General features: G+C 49.3%; 1 long non-coding RNA gene across 5 annotated transcripts; it reads left to right on the top strand.

Moving 5' to 3' along the window:
• The first annotated feature begins 516 nt into the window (after positions 1-516).
• On the top strand, positions 517-18296 carry LOC108348502 (uncharacterized). Of its 5 annotated transcripts, XR_005495872.2 has the most exons (6): positions 1692-2954; positions 7723-7926; positions 8533-8649; positions 8847-8953; positions 13789-14725; positions 15475-18296. It is a non-coding gene; the product is annotated as an uncharacterized LOC108348502 (long non-coding RNA). The 5 variants fall into 5 exon arrangements; XR_005495870.2 differs by having other exon boundaries at positions 517-2954; positions 13789-18296; XR_005495871.2 differs by having other exon boundaries at positions 1693-2580; positions 13789-18296.
• The last annotated feature ends 277 nt before the right edge of the window (positions 18297-18573 follow it).

Here is an 18573-nt window from a genome sequence, read left to right on the forward strand (position 1 = left end):
AGGTCTCACCTATACCTCAGTACCCCGAGAGCCCTGCTGGCTCTGCGGGCACACTGACACACCCCCTTGTCACCCGCCTACACTGTAAGGACAAAAACACTTGAATCCTGGAGCTGCTACTTGGGACTCACAGATGAGCAGTGCTTGGGTCTTGAGATCTGACTCCTCAAGAGGGAACAGGGTGTCACAGCCAGTGAGCTGAGTGGGCAAGAGCCACTGGTCCAGAGGGGCCTGGCTACACCCTCGGTCTCCTAAACACAGGGCTCAGAGTTCAACGTTCAATGGTGACCACATTGTACGGAACGGGAGAGCTAGCTGAGTCAAGCCAGGCCACACTGCAGAGGAGAAGGCCTTATGTCACCTCTTTCCTCAAAAAAAAGCATTACCTGAGGTGACCTGTGACATTCTGGGTTCATCTGTGACTTAAGAGTTTTTTTTTAAAAGCCAAGTTTCTTTCCCTGAGTCTCTTTCAAGAGAGTCATCCAAGCGTCGTTTATAACTCAAATGATTCTGGTGTCAATTGTGTGTCTTTAATGAGCCCAGAAATTTTCATAATTATCCTTTTTTTTCCAAAGACATAATTATAGGTTGGAGTACATGCTACAGACAAGACATTTAAATAGAGCTTTTTACACACTTAAGCATTCTGCCTCTCCCTTCAAAAAAACATTTTGAAGAGGGTTCCCAATTATCCTTCCCCTGCCTTTCTTCCTCTGAGTAAACACGGGGAGGTAAGATGGTCATTGTCCCTTGGCAGTGAGTGTCCTATGCTGGCTAGAGTACCCAGCCCAAAACTGTCTCCCCTGTGCCTCTACTGAGCACAGAGACTGGCAGGTGGAGGTGGCAGGGGTGACTTAGAGTTCTGTCCTGTATGGGAAGCCCAGGTTAACCAGAAGCAGTCTTGGTGTCTCTGATGGGGACAAGGCAATGAATGTGTTGAGCTCTGATTGGTGCTGCCATCAGAATCTGTACCCAGTGATAACCCAGGACCTCATTAGTTCCATGGTTTGAGTTTGAACTGGCAGGTTTAAGGGTCTGAGACAGGGGGTTGGGGATTTAGCTCAGTGGTAGAGCGCTTGCCTAGGAAGCGCAAGGCCCTGGGTTCGGTCCCCAACTCCGAAAAAAAAGAACCAAAAAAAAAAAAAAAAAGGGTCTGAGACAGGACAGAGAGACTGAAGACATGGGTCTGACTGAGACAAGGGGTTTGGGCTGTAAAGCACATAAACTGCTCTGACACATCCTGCTTCTCCAAGCTCTCTCTTGCTGACTGACTAAAACTGTCCCCCACCCCATTTCTAGAGCTGCTGGGAATGTGTTTACTTCTAAGCCCAATAACCAGTGTTCTGGGGAGAAGTTTGAGGAAAGAGCAAAGTCACATGGGCCAGCTTCAGAGGAGAGGCTCCAGGGACCTCTGTCCTCCAGCTGGAGTCCAACAGGAAACACAGATGCCTCCGGCACAAGTAGTTGGAAGAAGGTGCCGGCCCAGCTGCCCAAGGTGTGGGGCCAGCCAGAGAGAGGTCCTGTGGGTGGAGAGTGTCCACTCATGTCCAGCAGAGGCTCCGGGGAAAGGGCAAGGCAGTTCAGGCAAGAATTTGACATACCAGCTGCAGGGAGACTGTCCCCATTACAGACCAGCACCCTGCAAAAACCTTCTGGAAAGCTCAGGAAAGGAAAGGGATCCTCTGGCTTGCGAGTTTTACCAAAGACCATTTCACAGTAGCATACTGATTGACAACACATTTTTTGTTGGCTAAAAGCCTTACCCTCGTGTACATCTTGAGTTCCTGGGAGAGAGAGGGTCTGACAATAAGCAAAGAAAAGATATGAGACGATACCAGATTAAGTAGGAGAGAGCGTGATTCTGTGGGGGAAGGCTTCCGTGTGGAGGAATTTTTGAGCTGACCCACCCATGACATCAGCATCTCCCCCAACAAGACCCTAAGGGAGAGGGACAGGCTGGTTTACCCACCCAAGGCTAGAGCAAAGAAGGGCTCTGCAGAGCAGGAAGATGCCAACCATGACGATGGCGGTGAAAACAGGCAGGTCTGCGGCTGTCAGCTCATAGCCCCGGACCCCATCTTGTGAGAACTTGGAAATTCACAACAGCGAGGGCCCAGGAGACGCCTGGCGAGCTCGGTTCTGAATCATTCTATTGTCTGAGCGGAAGTCCAGCCCGGCAAAGTAATGGAAGGACACTCCTCGTCTCAATTTTGTTCATAGATGTCTCCAGCAACCATTTCACATCTCTAACCACACAGGCGTCCGAGCTGGTGGGCGGGCCTTATCCTCACCGAACGTATGAGAAAGGCCACTCCGGTAGTTTCTGTCTCTGCAGCCTCCCCCGCCCTGCCTGTGTGGGTGGACACATCTGTGGACGCAGCACTTCAATAAAAAGCCTTCGCACGGCACACGAGGCCGCCCAGGAGACGCGGCGCGTTTCATCCAACTGCCAAGAATCTTCTTTAAAGTCTCCCCTGCCTTGTTGAGGGGCCAGCCACTCGCTCGGGCCGCTGTTGTTATGGCTGTCTCGCTTCCTGAGACACACTGTCCGGGAACAGACACCCCTGGCAAGCTGCAAAGGTGAGATGGTGGCCCGAGGTTCACCGGCCCTACTCTCCAAACAGCTTTCAAGTGACTCTCTGTGACCGCTCCGTGTGGAGGTGTTTTTCTAGAACGTTCTGTCCAAATGACCCTGGAAACTATCAGGACAATGGGACCAAGAGGCTTTGGGAAGCTAGGGAGGCCCCATCACTCCACATGCCCGGAATTCCCTCCCCCTGCCATGAGACACAGGGACAGCAGCGGTTTCCTTCAGGACGTCCCTCGGTAGCTCTTTCTTCCTTTGCTCTCAGGAAGACAACTGTGCTTAGCTTCAGGATCCAGGCCCTTTACTTGAAAGCAGCTACTGTGAAGACAGTGTTAATGGGGCTTTTAGATTATGTCCTGGCTCAAAGGTGAGAGAATGATTGATTGGTGATGTCTGACTGGAAACAGCATAGACCTTGAAGGCGTGCTGCCATTTTAGCCCCTTCTAGTCAAGGCTGGTAAGTTTGGGGACATCAGGAAGAGACCTTGCTCCACTCTGTAAGTGGTTTCAAACCCAGAATCCTCTGGGGCAGTTCTCCATAGTAAACGAGACAGGTTTAGATCCCTGATAATAAACCAAGGTAAGTGGTAAGCATTTTAATTAAATATAAAGTTTAAAATAAAATAAAAAAAAAACACAAACACTTCAAGTCATTAATGGTCCCCTCAAAAATCACATAAGCATGCCAATTTACTTTTGAAATTCAAGACGATTCAGTTTGGGTGTTTTGTTTTTGAGACAGGGCATCACTCTGCAGCCCAGGCTAGCCTTGAACGTGTGGCAATCCTACCTTAGCCTCCCCAGTGCTGGGGTTACGGGAGTGAGCACCATTGCTGGTGTTATCTGAGCACTTAATTTAATTTAACTTTAACTGGTATATAGGTCCACTTTAAAGGAGGTCAGAGGACCAGGAATTTGAGACCAGCCTTGGCTGTAAAGTTGTTAAGGTGAAGATAGCCTGGGCTAGAGGAGACCCTGTCTCCAGATGGACAATTTAAAGGCATCTGGTGAGTTGTTACTCTGGGGGCCTTACATTCTAAATGCAAACCTCCACTCTTGGGGCTTCAGTTGCAGGAAAAGACAGCACAGGCAGATCCAGCTGACCGGAAAACAAACGTGCATCTCTTTGCTGACTGACAGACTCGATTAGAGCCTCGTCTCTTTAATTGCTAGATTATCAGCAAAGACGGTGGATGATTGCATAGCATGTAAATGCAGAGTGAGATTCTACTCTGAAACATCATCCAGAGATTCAGACCTGAGGAGAGGGCTCAGAGTTCCCTGGGCACGCACAGCTGGGCTTCCTGTCTGCCCAGACCGTGCCCTATCTCCTCACCCTTCCGAATCGGTAGCCCGTCTGAATTGTTGTTAGCTTTTTTCTTCTATTTGGATGATACAGGTATTCTAAATTCGTTCATAGAAAACCAAGCCAGGCATGGTAGTTCATGCTCAAAATCCCAGTACTCAAGAAGCTGAGGCAGGAGGATGCTGTGAGTTTAAGGCTGTGAGATAAGCCTGGAGTATGTGAGTTCCAGGTCAGCCTAGACTATAAAAGAAAGACGGAAAGAAGGAAGAAAGGGAGGAGGGTGGAAGGGAGGGAGGGAAGTAGGTTATAAGTCCATTCTTATCAGAACATCTTGTGGTCCATGACACAGGGCCTCCTTGCTAGCTGCACTGAGATGGACCCTTTGCCATATAAATAGCTATCTTGGGCTATCACCTACATTTTTCCCAAAGATGTTTTAGTTGAAGTAGTGGTTTGAGCTGCTCTTGGGAGGCCCTGTACAAGGACTTACAGCCCCTCTGGGCTGCTTCAGGAGGAAGGGGAGTGAGCACAGGCCTATCCCTGGGCTCTGCAGCGGTCCAGCTGCCTTGCCTGTGTTCTTGACCTCGGCTTAGGGTACACCCACCCCACTCCACCCAAACCATGTCTAACCCCCAGGGGTGTGAGTCTGGAGCCACCCACTGCTCAGCTGCGAGCATTGACGCCTGAAGCCAACACTCAGCTCCCTCTGAGTGCAAAGCTGTTGGACAGCAGACACTCCCATCAAAAGACCAAGGCCTCATAGAACAGGGTGCTTAACTCACTCCCCTTACAATCCCACTTTACCCAAGAAAATCTTAGGATGTCCTGGTTATGTAGGCATGTAAAGTTATCAGCAAAATAAAAGCGTTTGCTGGTAATAAATCACAAGGAAAAATGTAAACGGTTGCTTAATATATTTATATTTGTGTATTTATATTTATATATTTATTTATTATATATAAAACAAGTGGCAAGATTTATATGATATATATATATATATATATATATATATATATATATATATATAGAGAGAGAGAGAGAGAGAGAGAGAGAGATGTACTTCCTCCCTTAAGGAATTAAATCTCGACAAATATTTAATACTGCTGGAGAAAGAATTTTTACATTTCTCTGAGTCAGTCAGAATATTGCTTTAGAATCATCAATGCCAAGGATGTTCCTCCACATAAATATCTACCACGACACGACAGAGAGCGTATGGGGATGATTTGGGTTTTTTTTCAGGAATTCCATCCTAATCCTAAAGACAAACTTTATTTAATGACCTTTTTAATGAAACTCAAGTCAGAAACTTGAGCAGCAACTTTTAAGGTGAACGATCTGACAACAAGACCCAGAGGCAGACTTACACGAGACATAAATTATTGTGGCCCGTCTCGGGGTGAGCTCCACTTAGGGCTGAGCAGGGAGTTCCAAGCCCCTGTCCTCTGGCAGCTTGAATGGGACAAGTTGTCTATGTTACTGAACCAAGGATCAGATAAGGAACGGTCTCAAGCCCCAAATTATTCATTAGATAAGGCTGTGTCCTAAACCAGGAATTTGGGGTAATCCCTGCCCTATGGGAGGAGCGATCAGGAAATGTCTCACGACGTGGGGCACATCACGTGTTGATGATTATAAAATGAACATTCTGAGCAGCTCAGAGAAATAAAAAATGCTTCATGCTGGGCGTGGTGATGCACACTTTAATCTCAGCACCCCAGTGCAGAGGCAGGAGGATCTCTATGAGTCAGAGGCCATCCTGGTCTACATAGAGTTCCAGGCCAGCCATGGCGAGATAGTGAGACCCTGTGTCAAAAACCTCAACCTGGACCCCACCCCCGCCCCAATGGTTCGTCTCTTACTTAATTGTTATCCTCTTATTTCCCATACTTAACACGCTGAGGAATGAAGACGGGAAAACGTCTCTCTTCCCTACAACTAAATTTATAAAAACCTGGATGTACATTAAAACCTCCTCCATTCATAACACACAATAGTATTGTCCCTGTTTCAGTCAGCATCTCCTGGCTGGCATGGCGTGCCAGCATGCAAGGTGCAGAGGGCAGCTATGACACACGCAGGAGGCTGTGATGAAGGCTGACGCAGCGCAGCTGAGCTGACAGGGACATCCAGCACTCTCTGCATCGGGAGGGTCACTTACTGTGTGTTTAAAACCTTTTGCCCTCACCCATTCCCTGCCCAGCCCCACGCTCAGTTATAGCACCCTATATGAGGTTGTGGCCCACAGTTTAAGAAGCTGGCATCTGGGGGTTGGGGATGTAGCTCAGTGGTAGAGCGCTTGCCTAGAAAGCGCAAGGCCCTGGGTTCGGGCCCCAGCTCTGAAAAAAAGAAAAAAATAATAAAATAAAAAAAGAAACTGGCGGGGCTGGGGATTTAGCTCAGTGTAGAGCACTTACCTAGGAAGCGCAAGGCCCTGGGTTCAGTCCCCAGCTCCGAAAAAAAGAACCAAAAAAAAAAAAAAAAAAAAAAAAAAAAAAAAAAAAGAAAGAAACTGGCATCTGAAATAATGTCTGGGTTTGGTGTCTACATATGGGATGGATCCCCAGGTAGGGCAGTCTCTGGATGGCATTTCCCTCAGTCTCTGCTCCACTCTTAGTCCCTGTATATTTCCTCCCATGAGAAAGGACTTCTAAGAAGGACTGAAGCATCCACATTTTGGTCTTCCTTCTTCTTGAGCTTCACACGGTCTATGAATTGTATCATGGGTATTCCAAGCTTTTGGGGTAATACTGGTCCTGTGAAGGCTCATTTCCCCAGTGTAGGGGAATGCCAGGTTGTCGAGGCAGGAGTGGGTGGGTGGGAGGGGGAGCATCCTCATAGAAACAGGGGGAGGAGGGGCTGGGGATTTAGCTCAGTGGTAGAGTCCTTACCTAGGAAGCGCAAGGCCCTGGGTTCGGTCCCCAGCTCCGAAAAAAAGAACCAAAAAAAAAAAAAAAAAAAAAAAAAGAAACAGGGGGAGGAGGGATGGCAGAGGGGGGAAACCAGGAAAGGGGATAACATTTGAAATGTAAATACAAAAAAAATATATCCAATTAAAAAGAAGAAGCTGGGGGTTGGGGATTTAGCTCAGTGGAAGGCCCTGGGTTCAGTCCCCAGCTCTGAAAAAAAAAAAAAAAAGAAGAAGAAGAAGAAGAAGAAGAAGAAGGAGGAGGAGGAGGAGGAGGAGGAGGAGGAGGAGGAGGAGGAGGAGAAGAAGAAGAAGAAGAAGAAGAAGAAGGGAGGAGGAGGAGGAGGAGGAGGAGGAGGAGGAGGAGGAGGAGAAGAAGAAGAAGAAGAAGAAGAAGAAGAAGAAGAAGAAGAAGAAGAAGAAGAAGAAGAAGAAGAAGAGAAGAAGAAGAAGAAAGAAAAGAAAAGAAGAAGAAAAGAAGAAGAAGAAGAAGCTGGAAGTTAGGTCAGCCTGTCTCTCTTGGCTTGCCTGAGAAGTCCTATAGTAGGAATCTCACACCTTAGGATACCCTCCAGGCCTGGGAAAACCAAGACAGCAGTAGGGCCTCTGTCTAAACAACCAAGAAGGCAGAAACACGTAACCCTACCCACACACAGTGTGTTGTCTCTCGGGATGGAACAACTCCCCTACCCCTGTTCCCCTGCAGAAGCCCAAACCTCGTGCTGGTGCCACACACGACTTTCGGGCAAGGGGCAAGCAAACCTGGCAGACTCCAGCCCTGGGTGAGGAGCCCTCTGTCTCACACTCCTCAGCAGAGCCCCGGCCTCTGAGAAACGGGGATATCTGAGAGTGAAATTTATGAGCCCTGCTTCCCCTGGATTCGGCCTTTCGACCCCAGGAACGTTTAATTGCCTTTTCCAGCCTCCCTTTAATAACCGGCTCCGCTCTTGGCCAGTCTTGGCTGAATTGAGAAACATCAGCTGTGCGACGAGAAATGGAAAGCTCGTTACTTGATACTCGGTGCAGCCTGCGCCAAAACCTTCACTCATTCATTTTATCGCCGCAGCGTCTTCCCATACCGAAACCTGTGTCACAGCAGAAGCTGCAAACTTCGAGGGCTGGGGGGTAAGCCTGTATTTCGATAAGAATGCCTGCCCCTAACTCCTGAGTGAGTCACAAAATGACTTGTAATTCTTAGCCCCTTCCAAAGGATTCCAGCCTCTCTTTTCGGGGCTCCCAGCTCCAACCCCTCCCTCTAAAGCAAGCACACAGAGTGAGGTGTAGACATCTGGTTCCTGTTTTTAGAGTCAAAATTGATCTGCTGGGTGACTCTTGGCAAGTCACTTAACCTCTCTGAGCTTAAGCTTCCCTAATCCTGGCTCACCAGACACCTCTTAGGAGGAGGGGCTGGTGGCCAGCTAATGAGCAGGTGTTTGGGGGAGGGATGGCCGAATCCCAGGGGGAGAGGGGACCAAAACGGAGGGAAGCTGGAGGGGTCTTAAGGCATAAGCCAGCAGTAGCTAAGCCTGCAGATTGAAGTGGAGATGGCCATGTGTCCAGCCCGCCTCACTTTCCGCTGATGCAGTCCTGAGCGTTTGGGGCCTTGGCAGTGCACTGGCCTCCAGGTGGCCTTCCTCATGTTGGCTTCACCCTATGAGGAGTTTCTCAGACCCGTGAGAGCCTCATCCCTCTGAGGATCCCCGTCCTTATACATGGCCTTTCCTGTATTAGCCCCGGAGTTTTCCACCACCCCCTCGTTTTGACGGAAACTTGCTGGTGCGAACACACAACTCTTGAGATGCCTCTCCATCCCAGACGAGCCCAGACAGGCATCCAAGCAGCAAATGAGTGAGTCTTTCCCAGTTCCCAGCATTTTTGACTCCTCTCCTCTCTGTTACCATGCTCCAGGAGGACTTGAACTCCCAAGAACAGAATCTTTGCTATTTGACAGAAGCCAGGCCAGAGGGGATTGGGATGGGTTGAGGGGGCTGGAAAAATGAATAAAACCTTTAATGACCTTGCTGACTGCTCTTGTTCCACTGTAGGACACAATCCCAGACAGAGCTGGCAGCCTTCAGAGAACATCTCTCCTTTCTTATCAGCAGAGAAATGAAGAGTCTTCATGGTGGAGGACATGGAGCTCACTTGCATGGTTGGCTCAAACCCTTTGGCAGTTTAGACTGGTCTGATATGTATGTATGCTGCCACCCGGGGCTGATACCACTGAAAACAACCTTAGCTGACCAGCCCTCTCCTTCTCTCTCACAGCCATGAGCAGCGGGGTAGGGTGGATGGATGGGTGGGGACAAGAGCTAAGAGGGAGCTGAAGACTTGGATGGGGCCCACCTTTGAGACAGAGATGATGACCCAAGGGGTTGTGAAGCCCCCAGCTTCTTGCTGCTAAAAGACAGCGGGAGAGCACCACCACCTTGTCTTGCTGATTTCAGAAAGGGCAGGGAGTCAGACGCATCGGTGCTGCCAGGTTAGGTTTCTAGAGGAGCTTGGCACACTTACCAGCCATGTGGCACAGACCCAGAGAGAATTCAGCCAGGTGAGGGTGGCAATGGCTGGCAGAGAGAGCATCTATCCTACTGCCCCCCATGCTGCCCACCTCACTGGCACAGTGACAGCCGGGATGGCTCCTCCAAGGACTCAGTAGGCCAAAGGACCAGACTAATCCCCACTGCCTCCAGTGTATGGGTTGAGCGTCAGCTTCTCACACCTGGAGTCAAGCAGAGGACTGGAACTACAGTCCCTGAAGAGTGATCCTTTGGTCCCTCCTTTGGCTCCTGAGTGGTCCTTTCAGACATGTATAATTGTGGCCCAGCGGCAGCAGAGCAGCAGATCCGTCCATGACAGATTTCTCTACTGTGTCTGGGCCTCTTCACATGCTCACACTGTCCCAGGCATAGCCAAGAGGCCTGGGTTCCAAAGTCATGTCTCCTACAGGCAGGTCTTGGTTATGCAGAGCCAGACCCCAGTAAGGCCAACCTTTCAATGAGGCACAGAGGCTGTGAAAAGCCACAGAGACACACGGAAGTGATACAGTGTCGCTGAAAATGGACAGCCAAGGACCTCACACCCAGTGGATCCCATTTTAGAGAGGAGGGATATCGGAAGCATGCTACGTGTGTGTGGATGAGCCCTGAGCACATTGTGCTAAGAGAAAGCCTATGTGATCCCCTCTCCTGAAGCTCCGAGAGTAGCCAAATTCCTAAGTAGAAAGTAAAATGGTGGGGACAGGACCTGAAGTACGGAGATGAAGACTTGGTGTTGGATGGAGATGGAGTTAAACTTTCCCAAGCTTTGAGGAGTAATAGAAGTGGATGGTGGAGGTGGATGGTGGAGACTGATGGTGGAGGAGCATGGTGGAGGTGGAGGTGGATGGTGGAGGTGGATGGTGGAAACTGATGGTGGAGGTGGATGGTGGAGACTGATGGTGGAGATGGAGGTGGACGGTGGAGATAGATGGTGGAGGAGGATGGTGGAGGAGGATGATAGAGATAGATGGTGGAGGTGGATGGTGGAGGAGCATGGTGGAGGTGGAGGTGGATGGTGGAGGTGGATGGTGGAGGTGGATGGTGGAGACTGATGGTGGAGATGGAGGTGGACGGTGGAGATAGATGGTGGAGGTGGACGGTGGAGGTGGATGGTGGAGACTGATGGTGGAGGTGGATGGTGGAGGAGCATGGTGGAGGTGGAGGTGGACGGTGGAGGTGGATGGTGGAGGAGGATGGTGGAGGAGGATGATAGAGATAGATGGTGGAGGTGGATGGTGGAGGTAGATGGTGGAGACTGATGGTAGAGATGGAGGTGGACGGTGGAGATAGATGGTGGAGGTGGATGGTGGAGGTGGATGGTGGAGGAGGATGGTGGAGGAGGATGATAGAGATAGATGGTGGAGGTGGATGGTGGAGGAGCATGGTGGAGGTGGAGGTGGATGGTGGAGGTGGATGGTGGAGGTGGATGGTGGAGACTGATGGTGGAGATGGAGGTGGACGGTGGAGATAGATGGTGGAGGTGGACGGTGGAGGTGGATGGTGGAGACTGATGGTGGAGGTGGATGGTGGAGGAGCATGGTGGAGGTGGAGGTGGACGGTGGAGGTGGATGGTGGAGGAGGATGGTGGAGGAGGATGATAGAGATAGATGGTGGAGGTGGATGGTGGAGGTAGATGGTGGAGACTGATGGTAGAGATGGAGGTGGACGGTGGAGATAGATGGTGGAGGTGGATGGTGGAGGTGGATGGTGGAGGAGGATGGTGGAGGAGGATGATAGAGATAGATGGTGGAGGTGGATGGTGGAGGAGCATGGTGGAGGTGGAGGTGGATGGTGGAGGTGGATGGTGGAGGTGGATGGTGGAGACTGATGGTGGAGATGGAGGTGGACGGTGGAGATAGATGGTGGAGGTGGACGGTGGAGGTGGATGGTGGAGACTGATGGTGGAGGTGGATGGTGGAGGAGCATGGTGGAGGTGGAGGTGGACGGTGGAGGTGGATGGTGGAGGAGGATGGTGGAGGAGGATGATAGAGATAGATGGTGGAGGTGGATGGTGGAGGTAGATGGTGGAGACTGATGGTAGAGATGGAGGTGGACGGTGGAGATAGATGGTGGAGGTGGATGGTGGAGGTGGATGGTGGAGGAGGATGGTGGAGGAGGATGATAGAGATAGATGGTGGAGGTGGACGGTGGAGGTGGATGGTGGAGACTGATGGTGGAGGTGGATGGTGGAGGTGGATGGTGGAGGAGCACGGTGGAGGTGGATGGTGGAGGTGGATGGTGGAGATGGAGGTGGACGGTGGAGATAGATGGTGGAGGTGGATGGTGGAGGAGGATGGTGGAGGAGGATGATAGAGATAGATGGTGGAGGTGGACGGTGGAGGTGGATGGTGGAGACTGATGGTAGAGATGGAGGTGGACGGTGGAGATAGATGGTGGAGGTGGATGGTGGAGGAGGATGGTGGAGGAGGATGATAGAGATAGATGGTGGAGGTGGACGGTGGAGGTGGATGGTGGAGACTGATGGTGGAGGTGGATGGTGGAGGTGGATGGTGGAGGAGCACGGTGGAGGTGGATGGTGGAGGTGGATGGTGGAGATGGAGGTGGACGGTGGAGATAGATGGTGGAGGTGGATGGTGGAGGAGGATGGTGGAGGAGGATGATAGAGATAGATGGTGGAGGTGGACGGTGGAGGTGGATGGTGGAGACTGATGGTGGAGGTGGATGGTGGAGACTGATGGTGGAGGTGCATGGTGGGGACTGATGGTGGAGATGGAGGTGGACGGTGGAGATAGATGCTGGAGGTGGATGGTGGAGGTGGATGGTGGAGGTGGACATGAAGACCGATGGTGGAGGTGGATAAGGAACTAGAGGTAAAGGGTTGTACACAATATTTAACACCACTGAGCTACACACTTAAAATAGTTAATGTGATAACTTTGTGGGGTTTATTGCAATTAAAAATGGGAAGGAGTTCTGAAGTATTGGTCAGGGAATCCATACACAATAAACCCCCACTCTGGGCAAAGACAGATATCCAGCCATGTGCATGTCCTAAGAACCGAAAGGAGGAGAATCAAGAACAAAAGCAAAGCAGACGCCATTCCATACAAGGCCAACTGGGGCTCCACGGGGCACTGTGCTCCCAGAATGCTAGACCCTAGGGGGAGACGCTGCCTAGAGCAGCAACCCAGTGCCACTGAGGAATTGGGACGTGGGCCCATGTGCTGTTGACCAAGAGAGGAGAGCAACACTGAAGCAAAGCTCTGAAGCATCACTGCCCTCGTGGGGACCACGGTGGCAGGTGCTCAGAACACAGGAACACGGCTGTCATGTGACCCAGACGTCACTGTTGAGTGCGTGCCCAAAGGATATGAAAACCCGACCTTAAGGAGACGTTTAAGGGGATGAGGACGCAACACAGTGGCAGAGCATTGGCCTAGTACATGAGAAGGGACCTGGGTTTGGCCAAGAATGTGGAATCAACCAAGACCTCTATTAAGATGGAGAATGTGTGAAGAACAGAGTGTTAGTCGTGGGAAGAATAGAATCTATCGTTGGAGCGGCACGGGTAAAACTGGAGGGTGTTACACTAACTAAAATAAATAGGTCTCGAAAATCAAGATACTGTGGGGCCAGCAAGGTGGCTCAGCAGGGAAAAACACTTATTCTATGGACCTGAGTCTGGTGACTGGCACCTACTGGGCAGGGAGAACCTACTCCCACGAGTCGTCTTCTGACTTCTACAGCTATGGCATGTGGTGCAATCTCTCTCTCTCTCTCTCTCTCTCTCTCTCTCTCTCTCTCTCTCTCTCTCTCGCATGCCCACCACACACACACACACACACACACTTTTTTTTTTTAACATAGAAAGAAGTGAAGGACGCTCACAAAGGCCTCCAGGTCTTCCACAAGTGAGCAGCATAAACCTCTGTGTGCTGGCTGGTTTTGTGTGTCAACTTGACACGAGCTGGAGTTAGCACAGAGAAAAGAGCCTCTCTTGAGGATTCGCCTCCATGAGACCCAGCTGTAAGGCATTTTCTCAATTAGTGATCAAGCAGGAAGGACCCAGCCCATCGTGGGTGGAGCCATCCCTGGGCTGGTGGTCTTGGGTTCTATAACAGAACAAGCTGAGCAAGTCGGGGAAAGCAAGCCAGTGAGTAACATCCCTCCATGGCCTCTGCACCAGCTCCTGCTTCCTGGCCTGCTTGAGTTCCAGTCCTGACTTCCTTTGGAGATGAACAGCAATGTGGAAGTGTAAGCTGAATAAACCCTTTCCTCCCCAGCTTGCTTCTTGGCCATAATGTTTGTGCAGGAATAGAAACCCTGAGTAAGACACTCTGTAAGACAACATCCCACACCATGGCACTGGAGCCAGAGTTCACAGTCATTTGTCACCTGGCCGCTGACAATGCAAGAAAGGTGTTGGGGTCCTGTTGTTGATGATGATGATGACGTTGTTATTGTTTTTCTGTTTCTAAACCTACAGGACATTCAGTGTCCAGCCAGGCTGTGAATAAGAAAGGGTTCCTCCCTATCTGGGAAACTCGCAGGGATGTTTCCAGAATCTAAGATGATGGAAAAGCCTTTGCAAGAAACCCACATTCCTATAACAGAGGCATCGAAGGCACGGGTAGAGGGTCCTCTGGCTATGAGTCCTGAGAGACAGCAAGCCTCACCCTCTCCCGAGCTAGTTTCTGGGAAGATACTGAAAATCCGACCTTGCCTTGCCGCCGCCGACCACCCAGCCCGTCAGCACATACTTGGCACGTATGTGTTCTTCCCGAGCTTCTTCCAAACCAGAGTTGCTGCCCTCACAACCTGCCAAGCCCTTGCTTCCAGAAATTTCTTCCTTACCCCTTTTGTGGCTATGAAACTGAAATGTTCCAAGTGGGGAAGGATCTCAAAACTGCTCAGTCATCAAGCATACCAGCTGGCCAAAGGCGAGGCTGGGTGTGGAAGTACTTCCCAGATCCTCAGACCTGGGGAGAAGGGGACAGTGAACGCCAATTCCAGTCCTGACCACACGCAAAAAGCCTTTACAAAGCTTAAATCTTCAGTTACTAGATTTTGTCTTGTTCACAGACCTTTTGGCCCCGCCCTCTTTGCACTCCAGTCCTTGGCCAGAGCTGAACCCCCACACAGAGCTTTCTCCATTCTTACTCAGTCAATAGTCATGTGTGTTATCAAGAGGCCTGTCTAGGCCCATGGAGACCTGACATCGGTGCTGGGACTTCAAACTGTGTTGGCAATATAGGGATTCCTTGGGCCAACCTTCGAGGACTTTCTCAAAACGATATCAGCTCTTGGGAGCAGTCATAACCATCCAGTGACCAGACTCTCTAGGCCTTCTTCCAGTCAGCCATTGAAGCTTACACTCAACTCCCGACCTGAAACTGCATTGATCGCCTGGGAAGGAGTGTGAGGTGAGAATTGGAGGGACAAAGTCACCTTTGTGGGTGTGTAGGGGATGGAGTCAGGGTGTTGGGATGACTCATTTGTATGAGGAAGAATTCTAGGTGTTGCTAGATGTGACCTTACCAGGGATAGGAAATTTAACCAGGTTACTGGCTTCCTGATTTCCCCTGCTGGGGCAAAGGTGGATGTGTAGGATTATGTGCACCAGGATATGCAGGCCCCAGGCAGGGGAGGGAGTGGCCCCACTCTTATCTCTCCCAAGATGAGATTTCTGGAGTTGGACATGACTCTACCGCACTCACACGGCGACTGACTCCTTCCAGTTCCACAGTTCCCTGGGCCCACAAGCCGTAAAGCGTGTAACTAGTTATCACAACTAACCATATTAGCAACGTTGACATGTTGCACCTCACTGTGAGATTGTGGGTAGAATTACATGTTTCATATGAAAGACTGTGTCAGGGCAAACTTTGTTTAAACACCCTCCATGCCCTCCATCGTCCCATGCTTCAGACTGAGTAACTTGTTTATCTTAGAAAGAGACAGTCACCAGACCATTTCGAGGACCACAAAATATTTTTTAATTGTGGTAAATTTTAATTGGGACCTACATTTTTGTCTCTCCATAGTTGATAGGTGAAAACTGAAGGTTACTGGAGTATTTGTTCATACACAGATATGTACACAAACATAGTCATCATACATGTACATACTATAGAAACACACATGTGATTCCTCTGTCATATCCTGGACCAAGGTGAAAAGAACCAAGAAATGGCCTTGACAATGAGTAAGGCCAGAAATGATGGATGAAGAGAATCAGACCTCTGTAGCTGAGAGCTGAAATGATGGATGAAAAGAATCAGACCTCTGTAGCTGAGAGCTGAAATGATGGATGAAAAGAATCAGACCTCTGTAGCTGAGAGCTGAAATGATGGATGAACAGAATCAGACCTCTGTAGCTGAGAGCTGATTATCATGTGCCTGAAGCAGCTCTCTAAGGCCAGAAAGAACCTGCTGCCAGTGAGGAATGCACATCTGTGATGGATCACCCAGAGCTAACAGGAGCTCATCCTGCCACGATCCAGAGTCAAGAAGCCTTTTGTAGGCTATCGGGCAACATACTCAAGGTGGGCATCAGCCTTCCACTAGAGGCTGTTCTGGCCTCAAGTAACCAGTCTTTTTTTTTTTTTTTCCTTTTCTTTTTTTCAGAGCTGGGGACCGAACCCAGGGCCTTGCACTTGCTAGGCAAGCGCTCTACCACTGAGCCAAATCTCCAACCCCTCAAGTAACCAGTCTTAAAAAGAAGTCACTAAAGGATTGAAATGGCCCTAAGTAAGATATGTGGGTTCCAGAATAAAGCTCAAGGGTTGAGGGGTACAGGCCCCACCCTACCCCACCATCTGGCATCCTATAACTGTCTGCACACCATCAAGGCCGAAAAGTCAGTCAACACCAACAGACCTAGACAGGAGGCAGAACTAGCAGACAAAGAAACAAAGGCTCATCTGACACTTTTACCTCAGTTCTGGGAGATGCAGGGAGGTGCAGGCTGTTAAGAGGAGACGTGCAAGATGTCCACATGACCTACACTGAACTTCTACATATAAAAATACAAAGTCTTGGACTGGAGAGATGGTTCAGTGGTTAAGAGCGCTGACTGCTCTTCCAGAGGTCCTGAGTTCAATTCCCAGCAACCACATGGTGGCTCACAACCATCTGTAATGAGATCTGATGCCCTCTTCTGGTGTGCATGAAGACAGGGACCGTGTACTCATACAAATAAAATAAATTAATTAATTTAAAAAAATACAAAGTCTTTAAGACACGTGCCAGAGAAGGTGAACAGAATAGAGACAGTTCAGGGCAGGGAACGTACCTCAGTGGCGGCAAACTCACCGACACCTGTGAGGCCTGGGTTCTCTCTCCAGTCCTGGGAAGACAGTGTCAAAGAAAAGATTAGTGAACTTGAAGACACACCAGTGGAAAGTATCAAAAGAAAAACAGGAGAAAGGGCTGTGGGAAAAGGGCAGGAAGCAGAAGGCTGTGGGACGGCTTTAGTGGCTGAGGGGATGCAGCTGTAGTCCCAGAAAGACGACAAAGCAAAACAAACAAACAAGCAACCTCCCCAACCTGAAGTGAGTATTTAAAAGTGTCTGCATTCTACAACGAACTCATTTATAAATTCATAGTAATCCTGATTAAGTTCACACACACACAAATTCCCATAGTGGGAATGGTCAGGTTTAATATGTATAGAAATGTAAAAGGCCTACTCTATACATAAATAACAAAAAAAAAAATACTTCGCAAAAGCACAATGTTGGAAGATTCACGCCACCTAATTTCAAGACATAATTGTACACCAATCAGGCAGTGTGGTGTTTACATAAGGTAGATATACCCAAAAGTGAAGCATAAAAACCCACATGCAGACCTACATATGAACCTCTGACAGACTTTTGATAAAGAAGAAGGCTCTCCCCAGGTCACGTGAGAGCAATCAAACAGCTACAGGTAAATAGCAGTGAGAAACATCATGCTTACCTCACACCATGCAAGAAGATTTGAAACAGATGGCAGCCCCAACAAAAGAACTAACACCGTGAGATCCATGGAAGGCAGTATCAGTTAAAGTCTGACTGACTCTGGGGTTGGGGAGGATTCCTGAAACACAGCACACAGACCGTGAACCATTTTTATGAAGAACTTAGACATCGCCAACAGTTAACATGTTTGCTCACCGAAAGATTTCTTCATGGAAGCAAAGGAGGCAATCCGCCAATTCAGGAGAAAAAAATGTAAGACATCAGACTTCTACTTAGAAATCCTTCCTTCCTTAGAACCCTTGGGATTCGGTAATGAGAAGAGAACCTAGCTTCAAATGACAACAGGTTGGAACCAACATGTCACTAAAGAAACACCAGACGCACAGCAAGATACGAACCGTGCTAGTCATCAGGGAGACAGAAGCTGAAATTGCAACCGGCTGTCACTCCACCAGAATGACCAAAAGTCAAGTGTCCACACGGAGCTTTAATGACCGTGTAAGTGAGGACTGACCCTCCCATGACACTCAGGTTGGGGGACGGTAAGGTGCAGACGCTTTGAGCCGTGGCCGAGCCATTTCCCTGGAAGTTCCATTTTTCCACTTAGACCAGCTACCTATTTCATCCGAAGAGAGATGAAAACTCATTTCCACACAGAGACTCTTCCGAGGATGTTCATTACAGTTTTACCTGGAATAATCCCAAACTGGAACTGAGCCGAGCGCCCATCAACAGTCAAATGGGCGAGCGTTGCGGAAGAGTCACGTAATAGAATATGACTCAAAAGGAACAACGCTGGGTGCGTGCAGCAGCTCGGCGAACGCCGATATAATTACGCTGCCGAGAGAGAAGCCAGATCAAAAAGGTATGTCCTCAGTCCTTCCAGTTATTAAAGATTCTAGAAAACTCAAATGCATCTTTAGAGACGGGAACCAGATGATCATCTGCCTGGGGGATAGTGAGCTGGGAGGAAATTTATTGACGAGAGCCTGAGAGAACTTTGAGAAATAAAGAGTGTAATTGTCTTTTTCGAAAGGTCTTTTTTTTTTTTTCGTGCATTTGTCTGTATGTGTGTAACTCTAATTTTTTCAAAACCTATTTTTAATGATGGTTCGTAAATGCATTAACCTCCCTTATAGCCCATCACCCACCAGAGGTAATGAAAAGGAAAGATATGGTTGGGGTCGGGGGGGGGGGGGGAATGGACCTGTTTAGAAAGGTTCTTTGGAGCAACTCCCATCTGTGTTGTCTGGAAATGGACAGTTCAGTTCACACGTTAGCAGGCAGCAGTGGCTCAATCCATTCAC

The sequence above is a fragment of the Rattus norvegicus genome, chromosome 17 (genome assembly GCF_036323735.1).
Source record: "Rattus norvegicus strain BN/NHsdMcwi chromosome 17, GRCr8, whole genome shotgun sequence".
Lineage (NCBI taxonomy): Eukaryota > Metazoa > Chordata > Mammalia > Rodentia > Muridae > Rattus > Rattus norvegicus.